The 15,844-nt window shown below is 43.8% G+C and overlaps 1 protein-coding gene across 1 annotated transcript in view; it reads left to right on the forward strand.

Moving 5' to 3' along the window:
- Positions 1-15,844, forward strand: part of BEND7 (BEN domain containing 7) — a 159,918-nt gene that overhangs the window by 122,105 nt on the left and 21,969 nt on the right. The gene's annotated exons all lie outside the window — the stretch shown is intronic.

Consider the following 15,844-nt stretch of genomic DNA (forward strand, 5'->3'; position numbering starts at 1 on the left):
TCTTTCCTTAACTTCCTGTAATGTGGTTTCTACCTTGATCCCAGGACCATCAGTGACCTTCCACCTGCTCTGTCTGAAAGCCTTCACTCACCTCATCCTCTCTGTAGCATCTTACACTGTCAACTATCATTGTCACCTGTACGACTGGCAAGCATGGTCTCCTTCAAATTCCATGCTCACCTCTCTATGCACCCTCCTGATACAGCCTACACACTGAAGACAAATTAATCTTTCTAAGGCATAATCTTTCTAAGGTGTTATCTAAGATTAATTTCTTTCTATGGCTAAACCAGTAAATTAGAAAAAGTACTAAACATACTGGGTCAGGACTTGGGCAAGTCATTTAATAAGCCTCTCATCCTTGGACAGAAGGTTGAGTGATGTGGCTATAACCCAGAAGCATTTTAGCAGAGGACCTCACGTCGATGCAAACAAAGCTGGCCCAGAGTGAAAGCTCAATGGTGGGGCTCTACCCACCGTCAACTGTGGTGCAGTGGGCATGGCCACTTCCACTGTCAAGAGTGGTGAAGCTGAATACAGTAAGTGCTAAGCAATGTCCTGCAAAGTGACTGCAATTTGTTGCCTCACTTATCCTGCTCCTTCTAAGTTTACCTTTAGTGTAGCGATGGCCAAGGCGAGGCATTGTGGAGCCATAATCCTGATTTATCATGTCCTTAGACCCGAACCAACACCAGGATACCAGTCTGTAATACCCAAGAAGGTCTCCAGCACCCAGGCCTCTTCACCAGCTCTCATTCTCCTAACCCAGTCCTTTCCTGTCCAGGATCTCATCCTCTGTCTGCTCAAGAGCATCCTCTCAAAACCCTCCTGTCCTTCTGCATCCACTAGACACAGGCTCCCTTAGGACCAGATTAATGTTTACTTATCATTTTAATATCATTAGCATGAGGAAGTGCCCTCTATTCCATTCTGTCCACCTGCATCTTGGCTGTCTCACTGTCTTCGAGACCAAAATGTCATCATGGCAGCCACCTTCTCGTTCTCCTAGCTGTTTCTGCACTATTTCTGCGGGCTGGTAACAGACCGTAACTTCATTCACTTAACGCATTCTGTTTCCACTAACCAAACCCCAAACTCCCCTTCTCCAAAGCAATACATTTCTCCTACTCAATACTCTCCAACAAGATCATTAAGGACTTTTCGTGCAGGTAAAACTCGTCTATTTTGGCAAAGGGTATCCATTCTAATGTAAATGAGCAAAGAGGAGGAAATCTATGACTGATCTAAAAATTATCAAAGTCAGACCTGCATCCATCATTAGAGGGAATACACCTGGGGGCGGCAGTTTTTTTGTTTTTTAAAGGAAGCTGTTTGTTTGCTTTTTTTAAAGTCTTTACTGAATTGGTTACAATATTGCTTCTGTTTTATGTTTTGGTTTTTTGGCCCTGAGGCATGTGGGATCTTAGCTCCCTGACCAGGGATCGAACCCGCACCCCCTGCATTGGAAGGTGAAGTCTTAACCAATGGACCGCCAGGGAAGTCCTGGGACAGCAGTTTTAACCCCTCTTAATCACGTGGAATTTATGCACAAATGGACTTATGAACAGCTTGTTTGTAAGTAGAGGCACGTTGGTGTGGTTCAGTGGATTAATAACTTGTTGAACAACTTTAACAAAAGATATGGGTTGGTAGACCCATCTTAATCTCTTTTCTTTTTTAAAAAACTTATAACTTTAAAAAAATTGAGGTATAGTTGATTTACAGTATGATGTCAGTTTCAGGTGTACAACACAGAGATTCAAAAATGTTACAGCTTACACTCAATTTACAGTTCTTATAAAATATTGGCTATATTCCTTGTGCTGTACAATATATCCTTGTGGCTTATTTATTCTATACATAGTAGTTTGTACCTCTTAATCCCCTACACCTATCATGACCCCCTCCATCCCTGTCCGCATTGATAACCATAGTTTGGGTCTGCATAGTCTATAACCACTATACCTGTGAATGTTTCTTTTTCATTATATTCACTAGTTTGTTTTATTTTTTAGATTCCACATATAAGTAATAACATATTTGTCTTTCTCTGACATTTCACTATGGATAATATTTTCTATGACCATCCACATTGCAGCAAATAGCAGAATTTCATTCTTTTTATGGCTGAGTAGTATTCCATTTTGTGTGTGTGTGTGTGTGTGTAAGTACCACATCTTCTCTATCCATTCATCTGTTGATAGACACTTAGGTTGCTTCCATACCTCGGCAATTGCAATCCATGTCAATTTAAAATGAGGTCTCTATTGCTTGATCAGTCTTCATTTCTGCCCTGTTCATGCCTTTCCAATTTGTGAAGGGATAAGAAAATCAGTGCTGAAGAATAATTTTAAGTAATATAATATAAAATACTAATATAAAATGAACATGTGTCCATTAATTAACTCATTAACTAACCATGAAGGCAGTAAAACATTACAATTGGCTCCAAGGGGAATCCAAAGAACGGACAAGTATAGAAGCAATCAGAAATGCCGAAATAAATTTGCTAATCGATGCAAGGCTGGCAGCCTCTTTCACGGGGTGAAAATCAATTGCATGTCCACCAGACAAAATTCATTTTTCTCTTTCTGGACAAGAATTCTTTGCATTACTACTATGTGTTTTCTACAATTTATATTTGCAAAACAGTTCAGTGAAAAACAATGAAAGACACAGACTCCCGTAAAACCAGACAACCCAGAAGAATCTGCTAGATGATACCCAGCAATCCACTGAATGGAAACTCAGTAATCTTTTTGCCCATTTCAAGGCCTTTCACAATTTTTCCTGACAATAAGAGGAAACAATCATAAAGCAATCTGAGGTCTTTTGCAGGGACCAAGTACAAGGAGAGAATAGAAAAGGTTATAGCTTAGCAGTAGTGCCTTCGGGAATGGCTTAGGAGTTGAAATCAGTAGTATGTTCATCAGTTCAGTGTGATGAGTGCCAGTATTATATTCGGTGTGACTCCCAAAAAAATCTTAAATTTTTTTTCCACTTCAGGCATCTTCCGTAGAATGAGAGAAGGGAAGGGTCTGCTCTGGTCAGCTGTGATCAGACAACTGGGTTCCATGTACGACATTTATTTATTTGTTTGTTTATTTGGCTGTGTTGGGTCTTCGTTGCTGTGCGCAGGCTTTCTCTGGTTGAGGCCAGCGGAGGCTATTCATTGCGGTGCGCGGGCTTCTCATTGCTGTGGCTTCTCTTGTTGCGGAGCACAGGCTCTAGGCGCACGGGCTTCAGTAGTTGCGGCTTGCAGGCTCCAGAGCGCAGGCTCAATAGTTGTGTCACATGGGCTCAGTAGTTGTGGCTCGCGGGCTTAGTTGTTCTGCGGCATGTGGGATCTTCCCAGACCAGGGCTTGAACCCGTGTCCCCTGCAATGGCAGGTGGATTCTTAACCACAGAGCCACCAGGGAAGTCCTATGTACCACATTTTATAAGAACTGGAGACAGTCAGGCAGGTAAAGGAATGTGGAGTGGTGGAGGAAACCCAAGAATATTTGGTCTAGAGAAGAAGACACTCAACTAGGAATGGGATAGCTGTCTTCAAAGTCTTACAGGACAAATGTGGAAGAAGGCTTAAGGAAAACATTCCTAAATTATAACCCAATGTACGGTGATGTTGACAACAGCAGTCAAGATTTATTGAGTTTACTCTCTGGCAAATCCTGAGCTAAGCACTTTACAAGTGTCATCTCATTAAACTCACAACAAGGAGAATCTAGTGGCCAAGTCTAAACTTGACACTCAGAGATGTCAAGCTTTGGATGGAACCAAAGGCCTTTAAGTCCCTTTGAGCTCAGAGATCACACAGTTCTGTGTCCCTCTGCTGCTCAAAGACCTCCAATGGATCCCTACTGGCTACTCTGTTAGGTACACATTTCTCAGCCTGCCAATAAAGGCTCTTCACGGGATGGCCCAAATCACTCTCTCTGGGTTTGTCACCCGAAAACTAACACCCAAAAAAGTACCAAATCCAGCCGTGCAAGGTTCTCAACCAACCCTTCTTTAACGTGACCACCTCTCCACATTCTATCCATGCTTTTCCATCTCCGATGATACCTCCTTCTCAAAGTCATTCTAGTACCTTCTTTCCCTCCTCTCTCCAGTAGCATTTTGCACTCCTTCTGCCACATGCTGGCCGCTGTCATAGTTACTAAGTCCTTGTTTAATCTCTTCTACCAGCTTACAAACTCCTTGAGGGGAGGGCTGTTGGACAGATGTGTTGAGTGGCCAGAGAAGGAAGGTGGGACTTAGATGGGGAAGAAGAAACTTGAGGAAACTTCCAAGGCAACAGGTAGAATCCCAGGTCCTTCACCAGGGGAGCAGTTTCTGGAATGCCTTCATCACTTGTGCTCCTCTGAGCTATTCTCTTTTTTCTCACCTCTTAACAGAAGGGAGGATGGAGCTCTCTGTTTTTCTGGAGGCAGCCTGGCTTACCCACAGAGGATGGCATTCCCTGTGAGATGGCAGGGCAGTGGGGGCTTCCTCCCTTCGGTACCCAGACCCCGACAGCAAGTCAACAAGGGTTTGATAAATGACTTATTTATTTATTGTAGTTGGCGTCAAGACTGGACAAGTACTTTTGGGTCCAGATTATAGAAGGCCTTGAACATCAAGACAAGGGGAGCGTCTACGGATCCTTGACCCGGCAAGTGACTTCCTTACATGATTTTCCCTAGTTGTCTTGTATGTATTGATATTTTTTTCAAAAATGTTTTGCAAATATGAATTATCAGGTCCAACAGGACAGTAGGAGGAGTCAGTACGAATAACCAGCAGGGATGGTCCACAGGGGCTAAGGGCCCTTCCAAGACACATATAAGTACAAATTCCACGTGAATATTTTTACCTGGGCTGTTCCCTCCAAATATTTTTAACAGGGCCCAAACCCATTGTAGAGCACCTGTAAATTGTTTGTATAACATTAAAAGATATATTTATTGTCACTTATTTGATGAAGGCATTGAAACAATATAAATCCAACTTTGTGTTCTTGTATGTATTTTTTTTAAGATTTTTTTTGATGTGGACTATTTTTAAAGCCTTTATTGAATTTGTTACAGTATTGCTTCTGTTTTGTTTTTTTTTAAATAAATTTTATTTATTTATTTATTTTTGGCTGCATTGGGTCTTCGTTGCTGTGTGCGGGCTTTCTCTAGTTGTGGTGAGCAGGGGCTACTCTGTTGCGGTGCGTGGGCTTCTCATCGTGGTGTCTTCTCTTGTTGCAGAGCTCGGGCTCTAGGCGCGTGGGCTTCAGTAGTTATGGCACGTGGGCTCAGTAGTTGTGGTTCGTGGCCTCCAGAGCACAGGCTCAGTAGTTGTGGCACACGGGCCTAGTTGCTCTGCAGCAATGTGGGATCTTCCCGGACCAGGGCTTGAACCCGTGTCCCTCGCATTGGCAGGCGGATTCTTAACCACTGCGCCACCAGGGAGGCCCTTGCTTCTGTTTTAGGTTTCAGTTTTTTGGCCACGAGGCATGCTGGATCTTAGCCCCCCAACCAGGGATCCAACCCGCACCCCCTGCACTGGAAGGTGAAGTCTCAACTACTGGACCTCCAGGGAAGTCCTATTCTTGTATGTATTTTTTAAAAAATATGCTCATACAATCTTTTTTTGACCTCTCATTCACCCACATCTTGCTCTAGTTGCTCGAAAACGTTATCGCAGACATTTGATAGTTTTATGTTTCCTCTGCTTTTTGTCATCTCCCACCTAGACCTAGAATACGCTTCACCCCTCCTCCACAGACACAGAAATGTCCTTTGCCAATTTCCCTCTCCCCCAAATCTGTAAAAGCCTCTTGACATGTCTGCTTTTCTCTTGAGGATTTTCCCTCTCTCCTCCCTTAGCTGTTCCACTGCTCTGTTTCAATGAACTGTGATTTACCTGGGTCTGGGGCTCTCTGGTTCCTATTACGGAGGTCTGACTCTTTTCCTGTGGGAGTCTGCAGAGAAAGTGAACAGCCCAGTAAGCCATCAGGAATTTCTCGCTGATCAGTGGGTTGCCTGCACTTCGTACGTCTTTTTTCCAGAACTACGGAGCAGCCACCTCCCCACCCAGGAGCTGGGTGGTCTCCTAGGACTCTGGCCATCCTGCCCAGTGGAAATAACATGAGGATAGTGTTCTGAGCTGCCACTTTATTGTTAACCTTCAAAACAACCCTCTCATGTGGGTTACTACCTCGATACCACTGATAGAGATGCAATGTGGAGAAACTGAATAATATCCCCAAAGTTCCAGAGCTAGTGAGTGACAGAGCCAGGATTCAAATCCAGCCTTCCTGACCCAACATGTATACCCTCCCCGCAAACTTCACGTTTTGCACTAGGTTTAGAAGACTTACATTTTCTTTAACATGCTGCCCTAACACAAATTTCAAAAAGTAAAAACAAATCGCTCCATTAAAAAATTCACATCTCCCATTTGCAGCAACATGGACGGACCTAGAGATTATCATACTAAGTGAAGTAAGCCAGACAGAGAAAGATAAATATAATATGATATCGCTTATATGTGGAATTCAAAAAAATGATACAAATGAACTTATATACAAAACAGAAATAGACCCACAGTCATAGAAAGCAAACTTATGGTTACCATAAGGGGAAAGGGCGGGGAGGGATAAATTAGGAGTTTGGGATCAACATATACACACTATTATATATAAAATAGATAACCAACAAGTGTATATAGCAGAAGTGTGTGTAGCACAGGGAACTGTACTCAGTATTTTGTAATAACCAATAAGGGAAAAGAATCTGAAAAAGAGCATACATATATTATGGAATATGTATATAACTGAATCACTTTGCTGTACACCTGAAACTAACATGACATTGTAAATCAATTATACCTCAATAAAAAAGTAAAATAAAATAAATTCGCACCTGAACACTCGCAGGATAATACTAACCCTCTTGTAAATGTATTTGCTTCGTCACCTGTACAAACATTCCTCATCAAAACTGCCCTTTGTCTGCTTCTCATTGTGAAATGCAGCAATTATATAAAACAAAGGATCAATAAACATGGATTAATTGCTTAGGGGATGCATCTGCCATATTTCCTATAGTTTTCTTTTCTCTTCTTTTTCCGGATTGTCTCCCTGTTTCTGTTTCTAGAGGTTTCCTTTTAAAAAAAAAAAAATTGCCAAGATTTTAATGAGCCCATTCACATTCATTCCCTGCCTCTTAACAGCTTCACCATCCTGGTCTCCTGCCTTTGGACCCTGGATAAGCCCACAACACGCTCACACATTGGAAAGCACAGCCCCTTCCCTTAGACCACTGTCAAGTTTACAGCATCCTCAAATTTTGCTCAGTTGAAGGGGGATGCATTTATGTCCTTCCCTGTTCTGTCCCCTGCGGTGACCTTCCATCTAGAACATAAATTCATTGTTTCCCTTTTTAAAATTTTCTCAAAGGGGTGCCAAGAAGTATGAAAATATCATTTTAATTACTCAAACAAATTAGTAGACAATTTAAAAGGTGTAAGGGACTTTCCTGGTGGTGCAGTGGTTAAGAATCCACCTGCCAATGCAGGGGTCTCAGGTTCGAGCCCTGGTCCGGGAAGATCCCACATGCCACGGAGAAACTAAGCCCGTGTGCCACAACTACTGAGCGTGTGCTCTAGACCCCGTGAGCCACAACTACTGAGCCTTCGTGCTGCAACTACTGAAGTCCGTGAACCTAGAGCCCGTGCTCCGCAACAAGAGAAGCCACCAACTGCAATGAGAAACCTGCACACCGCTATGCAGAGTAGCCCCTGCTCGCCGCAACTAGAGAAAGCCCGCGCACAGCAATGAAGACCCAACACAGCCAAAAATAAATAAATTTTAAAAATTAATAAATAAAAATAAAAGGTGTAAAAGGGTATACGTCCTTGTCCCTGTCCTTTGGTTTCCTGCACACAGGCTACCACTCTCACCAGTTGGTTGCCATTTCAAACAAGAAAGATCTGTGCTAATAGTTTCTTGCTCCCTGTGGCTTTAAGTTGCTTTAAAGAAAATTCACCCATTCAGTTCAGGCTACGTGAATCACTACTCCACCTTCAGTCTCGACTTAAATGGCACCTCCTCCTGGAAGCCTCCTGTCCCTCCCAAGCCTGTGACACTAAGCACTTACCCCATCGTCCATCAAGCTTACCAAGCAGGATGGAAATTGCCTGTTTCTTATCTCGGGGTAGGACCAGCACAGCACCTGGCACACAGATGTATTCAGGAAATATTTGCTTAATTAATGTAGTATCTGAATACCAATGTATATTCCAAACTATGCATGAAGTCCAGGGAATGCAAAGGCAAATAAACTAAGGTATCTACCTTGGCATCTTCACATAGTTTACCAAGAAAAAAAAAACGGAAGCAGCAAGAGAAAGATCCACTTTCATTAATCTTACTTTCAATCTAGGTTCATTTAGTAGCGGTATTTCTCATTTGTATCACCTGTTCTTCCTCTCACTAAGTGTTCTGCAGTCACCCTTTATTGCCAAAATGAGTCCTAGGAACCCCATTAGTTTCTGTTGGCCAAAGCGTCAAAGGTATTTCACCTTGCCTTGCTTGCCACTTTTCCTTTCTCCAAAGTGGCATCTGATTGACTCTCCAGCGCCAGCTATTGAGAATACTGGCAGGCAATTAGCTGGGGAGAGGGCACCACTTATTTTTATGACTTCAATCGAAAAGTTACATACAGTTTACAAATATACAGTCACCCCCCGGTATCAGCGGGAGACTGGTTCCAGGACCTCCGCAGATACCAAAATCCGAGGATGCTCAACTCCCTGATATAAAATAATAGCACAGTATTTGCATATAACCTACCATACAATCCTTTGTATACTTTAAACCATCCCTGGATTACTTATAGTACTTAATACAATGTAAATTTTATGAAAATAGTTGCCAGTGCCCGGCAAATTCAAGTTTGGCTTTTCAGAACTTTCTTTTTTTTTTTCCGAGTATTTTCAATCCATGATTGGTTGAATCCGCGAATGCGGAACCCGTGGGTACAGAGGGCCGACTGCAGTCTTGAAATATGTTGCTGCCCTGGAGAGTCAGAGCAGAAAAGTGGTATTAAGGCTCAGCAGATCCGTCCAGATCTTCTGCCAGCCTCCAGACCCAGCTCAGGCTGGCAACAGCTCTGAGCTTCTGCTGTGTGACAGGACAGCGTCTCTGAGTCATCATCGTGGGGTTTGTGACATGTTAACTAAGCTAACAAACGCAAATGTCCAGCACACTATCTGACTTGTCCTGAAGGTTCAGTATTGCTAAGAGAGGAGAAGCAATTCCTGCATGATGATGACATCTTTGATACTTATCATTTTTTAATTATTTTAAAATTTAAAGCTATCTTACTACAAAATCCTACTTAAGCGAAATGGAGCATATGCTCTGTGCGTGAGCCTTGGGCAAATCACCTTATCTCAACAGTATTTTTCTCCTGTCAGAAATGATGAGTTTGGGCTAAAAAGATTAGACTCTCAAGAGACAAGACAACCAAACTCGATGGGTGAAACTTAATTGGATTCTTCTTTAAAAAAACAAAAAAACAAGAGCTTGATTATTCTTGGCATTGCTGATATTTAAATATGACTCTGCCTACTAGATATAATGGAATTATTATTTGTTTTCTTAGGTGTGAATTTTAAAAATTTTTTTGGTGTGATAGAGTTTTCGTGGGCAGGTTAGAGTATGTTCTTACTAACAGGAAATGCATACTGAAATATCATGATGTCTGCAAATGTTTAGGAAAAAGAATATTCAAGTTTGTGTACAGAAAGAGACTGCAAGGAAGAAATAGAGAAAATATACCATTTTTACAAAATGATCTTTGAATTCCCTTTTTGCAGTCATTTCAAATTTCCAAGAGTGCATCAAAACCCTATGACCAAATATATTGAAAATCATTTTTTTAAACCAACAGTCTAGCCAAACAAGAACACATTCTTTTTTTTTTTTTTTTTTTTTTTTTTTTTTGTGGTATGCGGGCCTCTCACTGCTGTGGTCTCTCCCATTGCGGAGCACAGGCTCCAGACGCGCAGGCTCAGCGGCCATGGCTCACGGGCCCAGCCGCTCCGCGGCATGTGGGATCTTCCTGGACCGGGGCACGAACCCGTGTCCCCTGCATCGGCAGGCAGACTCTCAACCACTGCGCCACCAGGGAAGCCCAAGAACGCATTCTTTATGCTCTAATTTTGGTCTTTAAAAATCTAAATATTCTGTCCCATCTGCATCATTTTAACAAAGCTTCTAAACTTCTGAGTACACTAAAAATTATAACTTTTCAAGGGACCCTCCTACACTGGTGGGAATGTAAATTGGTGCAGCCACTATGGAGAACATTATGGAGGTTCCTCAAAAAACTAAAAATAGAGCTACCAGGGATTTCCATGGTGGTCCAGTGGTTAAGACTCTGTGCTCCCGATGCAGAGGGCCTGGGTTCGATCCCTGGTCAGAGAACTAGATCCCACATGCATGCTGCAACCAAGAGCCCGAATGCTGCAACTAGAAGAGCCCACATGCCACAATGAAGATCCTGCATGCCACAACTAAGACCTGGCACAGCCAAGTAAATAAAAAATAGAGCTACCACGTGATCCAGCAATCTCACTCCTGGGCATATATCCGGAGAAAACCATAGTTTGAAAAGATACATGCACCCCAATGTTCATAGCAGCCCTATTCACAATAGCCAGGACATGGAAACAACCTAAATGTCCACCAACAGATGAATGGATAAAGAAGATGGGGTGTATATATATATATACACACAACGGACAATCACTCACCCATAAAAAAGAATGAAATTGTGCCATTTGCTTGGATGGACTTAAAGATTATCATACTAAGTGAAGTAAGTCAGAAAGAGAAAGACAAATACCATATGATACCACTTGTATGTGGAATCTAAAATATGACACAACTGAACTTATCTACGAAACAGAAACAGACTCACAGACATAGAGAACAGTCTTGTGGTTGCCAAGCGGGAGAGGGTGCGGTGGAAGGATGGATTGGGAGTTTGGGGTTAGCAGATGCAAACTATTACATAGAGAATGGATAAACAACAAGATCCTACTGTATAGCACAGGGAACACTCTTCAATACCCTGTGATAAACCATAATGGAAAAGAATATGAAAAAGAATACATATGTATAACTGAATCACTTTGCTGTACAGCGGAAATTAATACAACATTGTAAATCAACCATACTTGAATAAAATAAATTTTTTAAAATTATAACTTTGGAAAATTCTGTTCATTAGTTTTCTTTTTTAATTTATTTATTTTTATTTTGGGGTACGTTGGGTCTTTGTTGCTGCATGCAGGCTTTCTCTAGTTGTGCTGAGCGGGGGCTACTCTCTGTTGTGGTGCACGGGCTTCTCATAGCAATGGCTTCTCTTGTTGCAGAGCACGGGCTCTAGACGCGTGGGCTTCAGTAGTTGTGGCTCACGGCCTCTAGAGCACAGGCTTGGTAGTTGTGGCGCACGGCTTAGCTGCTCCGCGGCATGTGGGACCCTCCTAGACCAGCGCTCGAACCCGTGTCTCCTGTGTTGGCAGGCGGATTCTTAACCACTGCGCCACCAGGGAAGCCCCATTAGTTTTATTTATCCTAATTTTTACCAACATTTTGACTCCCTTCCCTTCCCTCAATGATCCTTCATGCTTCCGGCTTTCAACAGGACCTGTCTTGCCTTTCCCCTTTGGATTTTATTCTTGTATGTCTTCATTTTCTCTCTCATCTCCATAATTTACAGAGATTTCTTTCTTCCTTGCTGTCAATATTTTCCTGTAGATTTGTCTCCTGTTCTGGGAAGTATTTTAGTTCTCTAATTTATCCTGCCTTCACCACACTTTTATTTTTGGCGGTACGCGGGCCTCTCACTGTTGTGGCTTCTCCCGTTGTGGAGCACAGGCTCTGGACACTCAGGCTTAGCGGCCATGGCTCACAGGCCCAGCCGCTCCGCGGCATGCGGGATCTTCCCGGACCAGGGCACGAACCTGTGTCCCCTGCATCGGCAGGTGGACTCTCAACCACTGCACCACCAGGGAAGCCCCTCACAGCACTTATTACCTCTACATCTGTTTCATTATCTTCTATCATCCTCCATTCCCTGGAAAGGGGGAACCCTGGACATCCCCACTGATGCCCCACCCCTCTGTCTTCCTTTGTTACAAGCAACCCTCTGAGTGCTTTTACAAATCTGGCATGGTTTTATTTAAAATAGAAAAACTTGGGCTTCCCTGGTGGTGCAGTGGTTAAGAATCCGCCTGCCATTGCAGGGGACACAGGTTCGAGCTCAGGTCCGGGAAGATCCCACATGCCGCGGAGCAACTAAGCCCGTGCACCACAACTACTGAGCCTGCGCTCTAGAGCCCGCGAGCCACAACTACTGAGCCTGTGAGCCACAACTACTAAGCCTGAGTGCCAGAACTACTGAGCCCGAGTGCCACAACTACTGAGCCTGAGTGCCACAACTACTGAGCCCACGAGCCACAACTACTGAGCCCGAGTGCCACAACTACTGAGCCTATGCACCTAGAGCCCATGCTCTGCAACAAGAGAAGCCACTGCAACGAGAAGCCCACGCACTGCAACGAAGAGTAGCCCCTGCTTGCCGCAACTAGAGGAAGCCCGCATGCAGCAACAAAGACCCAATGCAGCCAAATAGAAATTAATTAATTAATTAATTAAAACAATAAAATAGAAAAACTTAAACTTTTTTAAAAGATTGAAATGCCAAGGCAGTAGGAATTTTCTCTCCAAGAATGTGAAAATGGAGCCAGCCCAGAATCAGTCCTCCACCGTCAGATCTAGTCCGGTCTTTCGGGGGGAGTTTACTTGGTCCATTAGGTGCTCTGCGAGAAGAAAGCCGGCCCGCCTGCATCAGTGCACTTAGACTCCCATCCACACATGGTGGAGTTCACCCAAGTGACTGCTCCTCTCCCCTCCCCCAGCCCCTCTGTCCCCACTCCCCCAGCCACTCCCAGAGCTTCCTGTCATTTCACCTTTTCTCTGGTTCACAGAACCCTTGAATGATAATCCTCTTTTATTTTCCTGAACTTCTGAACTCTTCTTGCTTGCGTCTTTTACCTCCGGTCTTTGGCAGTCAGCCTCGGATTCCTTTATCTGCCCTTGGCCTGGCTCATTCTTTTTGCCCATGGAGAATAGAAGGACTGGTTTCCACCGTCGTTTCTCGCTTTTGACCACAATGCCAAGCCATACTGCATTTTTTGTTTCCCCTGTTCTCTCCTTCGTTTCAGTTGACCTAACTTTTCCTTTCGTGTCTGGACTCAGAACCGAGTGATCTTTTTCCCTTTTTCTCTGCTCTCTGGTCTCCATTGTGGGAGCTACCTCGCTGTGCTCCCCCTACCCACCTCTTTTATTCTGATTCTGGGCAAACTGAATCGTCCATCAATCCCACATGTACCACCACGTCGTGGAAGGAGTTCCCTGCAGTCTGCACACCTGAGCTGGTCAGTTTCAGGAGTCCTGTGTTCAAGGGCTCCTTCAACCTGTGTTTACAGGTTTACTGCCCGGGTTCTTCATAATCATATAACCTTGCTCTGCTCTCAAAGGTGGAAGGATCATTCCATCATCTCCCTGCCACGTGCAACATTCCTCTGTCCACTCCCCAGTCTGGCCCAGTATTTCACTTGGTATTTCATTGCTGTGTATGTCATTTCATTGTGCTGGCATATTTCATGGTCGTGGCTTATTAGCCATCTCAAACTAGCACCTTTTGTAACCACGTTATTTCTCGTCTTAGACGTAAAAGCATTTGTTTCTTGTCCTGCTTGGGGCTGTGCCTCTGGAAAATTAAAGCACAGGCTCCCATATCAATCCCCAAATACTTTTTAAGATGTGTCATGTATTGTCTTCCTTTGCAGGCTTAGTACCACTTATTCTAGGGAACTAAATTTCACCAATGTGTCTCCTGGGAGTACAGTCAAAGACTTTGTACTCTAAATTCTCTAAACAAAATTCCTGCCTTGGAATGTTTTTCAGACGACAAAACGCCCTTTCTGAATGACTGGGTGATCAGTTCCTCTCAGATCAGCCAACAACTTGTGTTAAGTCCTTTCTCCTCGTGGAAAACAAGAAACTCAGTATCACTTCGTACCTCTGACTCTTCTCAGTAAGCAGTTTTTCGTCTCTTCTCCCAAGTCTCACCTTAACACCTGGCTGCTTCTATCCCTTTTCTATTCTGGGTCTGTGACAAAAACTCATCAGAAGAAAGCTGTTCTCTGCGAATTGCCCTTAGCATGCCATCAGCCAGTCGGTCAACAGGTATTTACCAAGCAATCCTGGTGGACAGTCATCACAAAAATAGCCTTGGCAGAATCCCACGATGCCAAGGCATTGAATCAAATTGTGAGGAGTCCCCTCACCTCTAACGGCAAAACGGCAGCACTCCTCTGGGTCATCTGCACATCTTGCAGGGCACACGGTGTCAGGGAGGAAAAACCTTTCCTCTCTCCTCTTAAACTCTGTCGCTGGGGGCCTGCAAATTACACTAACAAAAGACAAAATAATTGGAGAAAAGGCATACAATTTTTACTAATATTTTACATGCATGGGAATTTATAGAAAAGAACTAAAACTCGGGACTTCTCTGCAGTCCCAATGCAGGGGGCCCGGGTTCGATCCCTGGTCAGGGAACTAGATGCTGCCTGCTTGCTGCAGCTAAGAAGTCTGCATGCCGCAACTAAGACCAAGCAGAGCTAAAATAAATAAATATTAAAAAGAGAAGAACTAAAACTCAAAGAGGTGATTAGACTCGGGGGCTTATATATCATTTTAACAAAGGAAAGGGGGTTTGGGCTTCGAGGCACAATAAATTGTGGGGAAGTGACTAGGATGTACATGGAAGAACTAATGGAAGATAAGGGTTGTTTCAGTAAAGTCTGTTTATGCAGACTCATCTCGGGGCCGATTCTCTTTCTCTGGTGATAGGAGTCGTTCTCCTGGTACAGGAGAGAGGGACTCTTGTCACCAAGGGAGATTTATGCCCAGCTGTAGGTAGATAAGGGGAGACCGGAGAATTCTTCCTGCATCTGTTGATTCTCAGTTGCCTTCAGCTCAAAATAATCCTTATGCCAAAGTGGCATATTTGGCGGGGGGGACCTCCTGATACCCTTCAATGGTTCCTCCAATAAGTACAACCATGCTGACATTTTCTACTGGCACCTTACAGAGAGCAGTGCTTTCTGATTAGCATTCCCATTTTTCAGTTGAATACACTGCAGCTTTGAGAGATGAATGCTTTTCCTTCTCTGATCCAATCTCCAAATGACTCGATTCAGTTACCTTGTGCAGTTCTGTAATCTCACTGTTCTTCCCTCTCCAGCTCATTCATGTAGCCGCCACTGAAACTGTTGGAAAAACAAAGTATATTCTGCTCCTTAACTTGCATAGTGGGGACCCCTTGGTTTCTTCTCCCTGATTTCTCCCACTATCCCTGAGCAGAAGAATGAAAGACACTGAAGCAAGGAGAGACCGAAAGGAAGCTCAACGTTTGCAGCCATAGTTAGAACCCACATCCTGTGCCCCAGATCTCTGTGCCCTGTAGTTCATCCACAAGCTTGCTCTTGTGACCATCTCCTGCTTTAGCTGTGAGAGTTCCACGGAATTCAAACCCTGTCCTCATTGCCTCCAGGGGGTGCTCCTGAGCTCATGGTCCCCCTAATTCTTCCCAATTAAGAGTCTCCCTAAACATTCCAATACCAAGAAACGTGAGCCCTTTGGGGCAGAAACAACGTGAGGACCTACAGAATCACAGCTCTTCAGAGTCCAAATAGCTCTAGGGCAGGGAGTGTTTTCCCCACTGGAAGAGC

Source organism: Lipotes vexillifer, unplaced genomic scaffold, assembly GCF_000442215.2.
Source record: "Lipotes vexillifer unplaced genomic scaffold, Lipotes_vexillifer_v1.1 scaffold534, whole genome shotgun sequence".
NCBI lineage: Eukaryota > Metazoa > Chordata > Mammalia > Artiodactyla > Lipotidae > Lipotes > Lipotes vexillifer.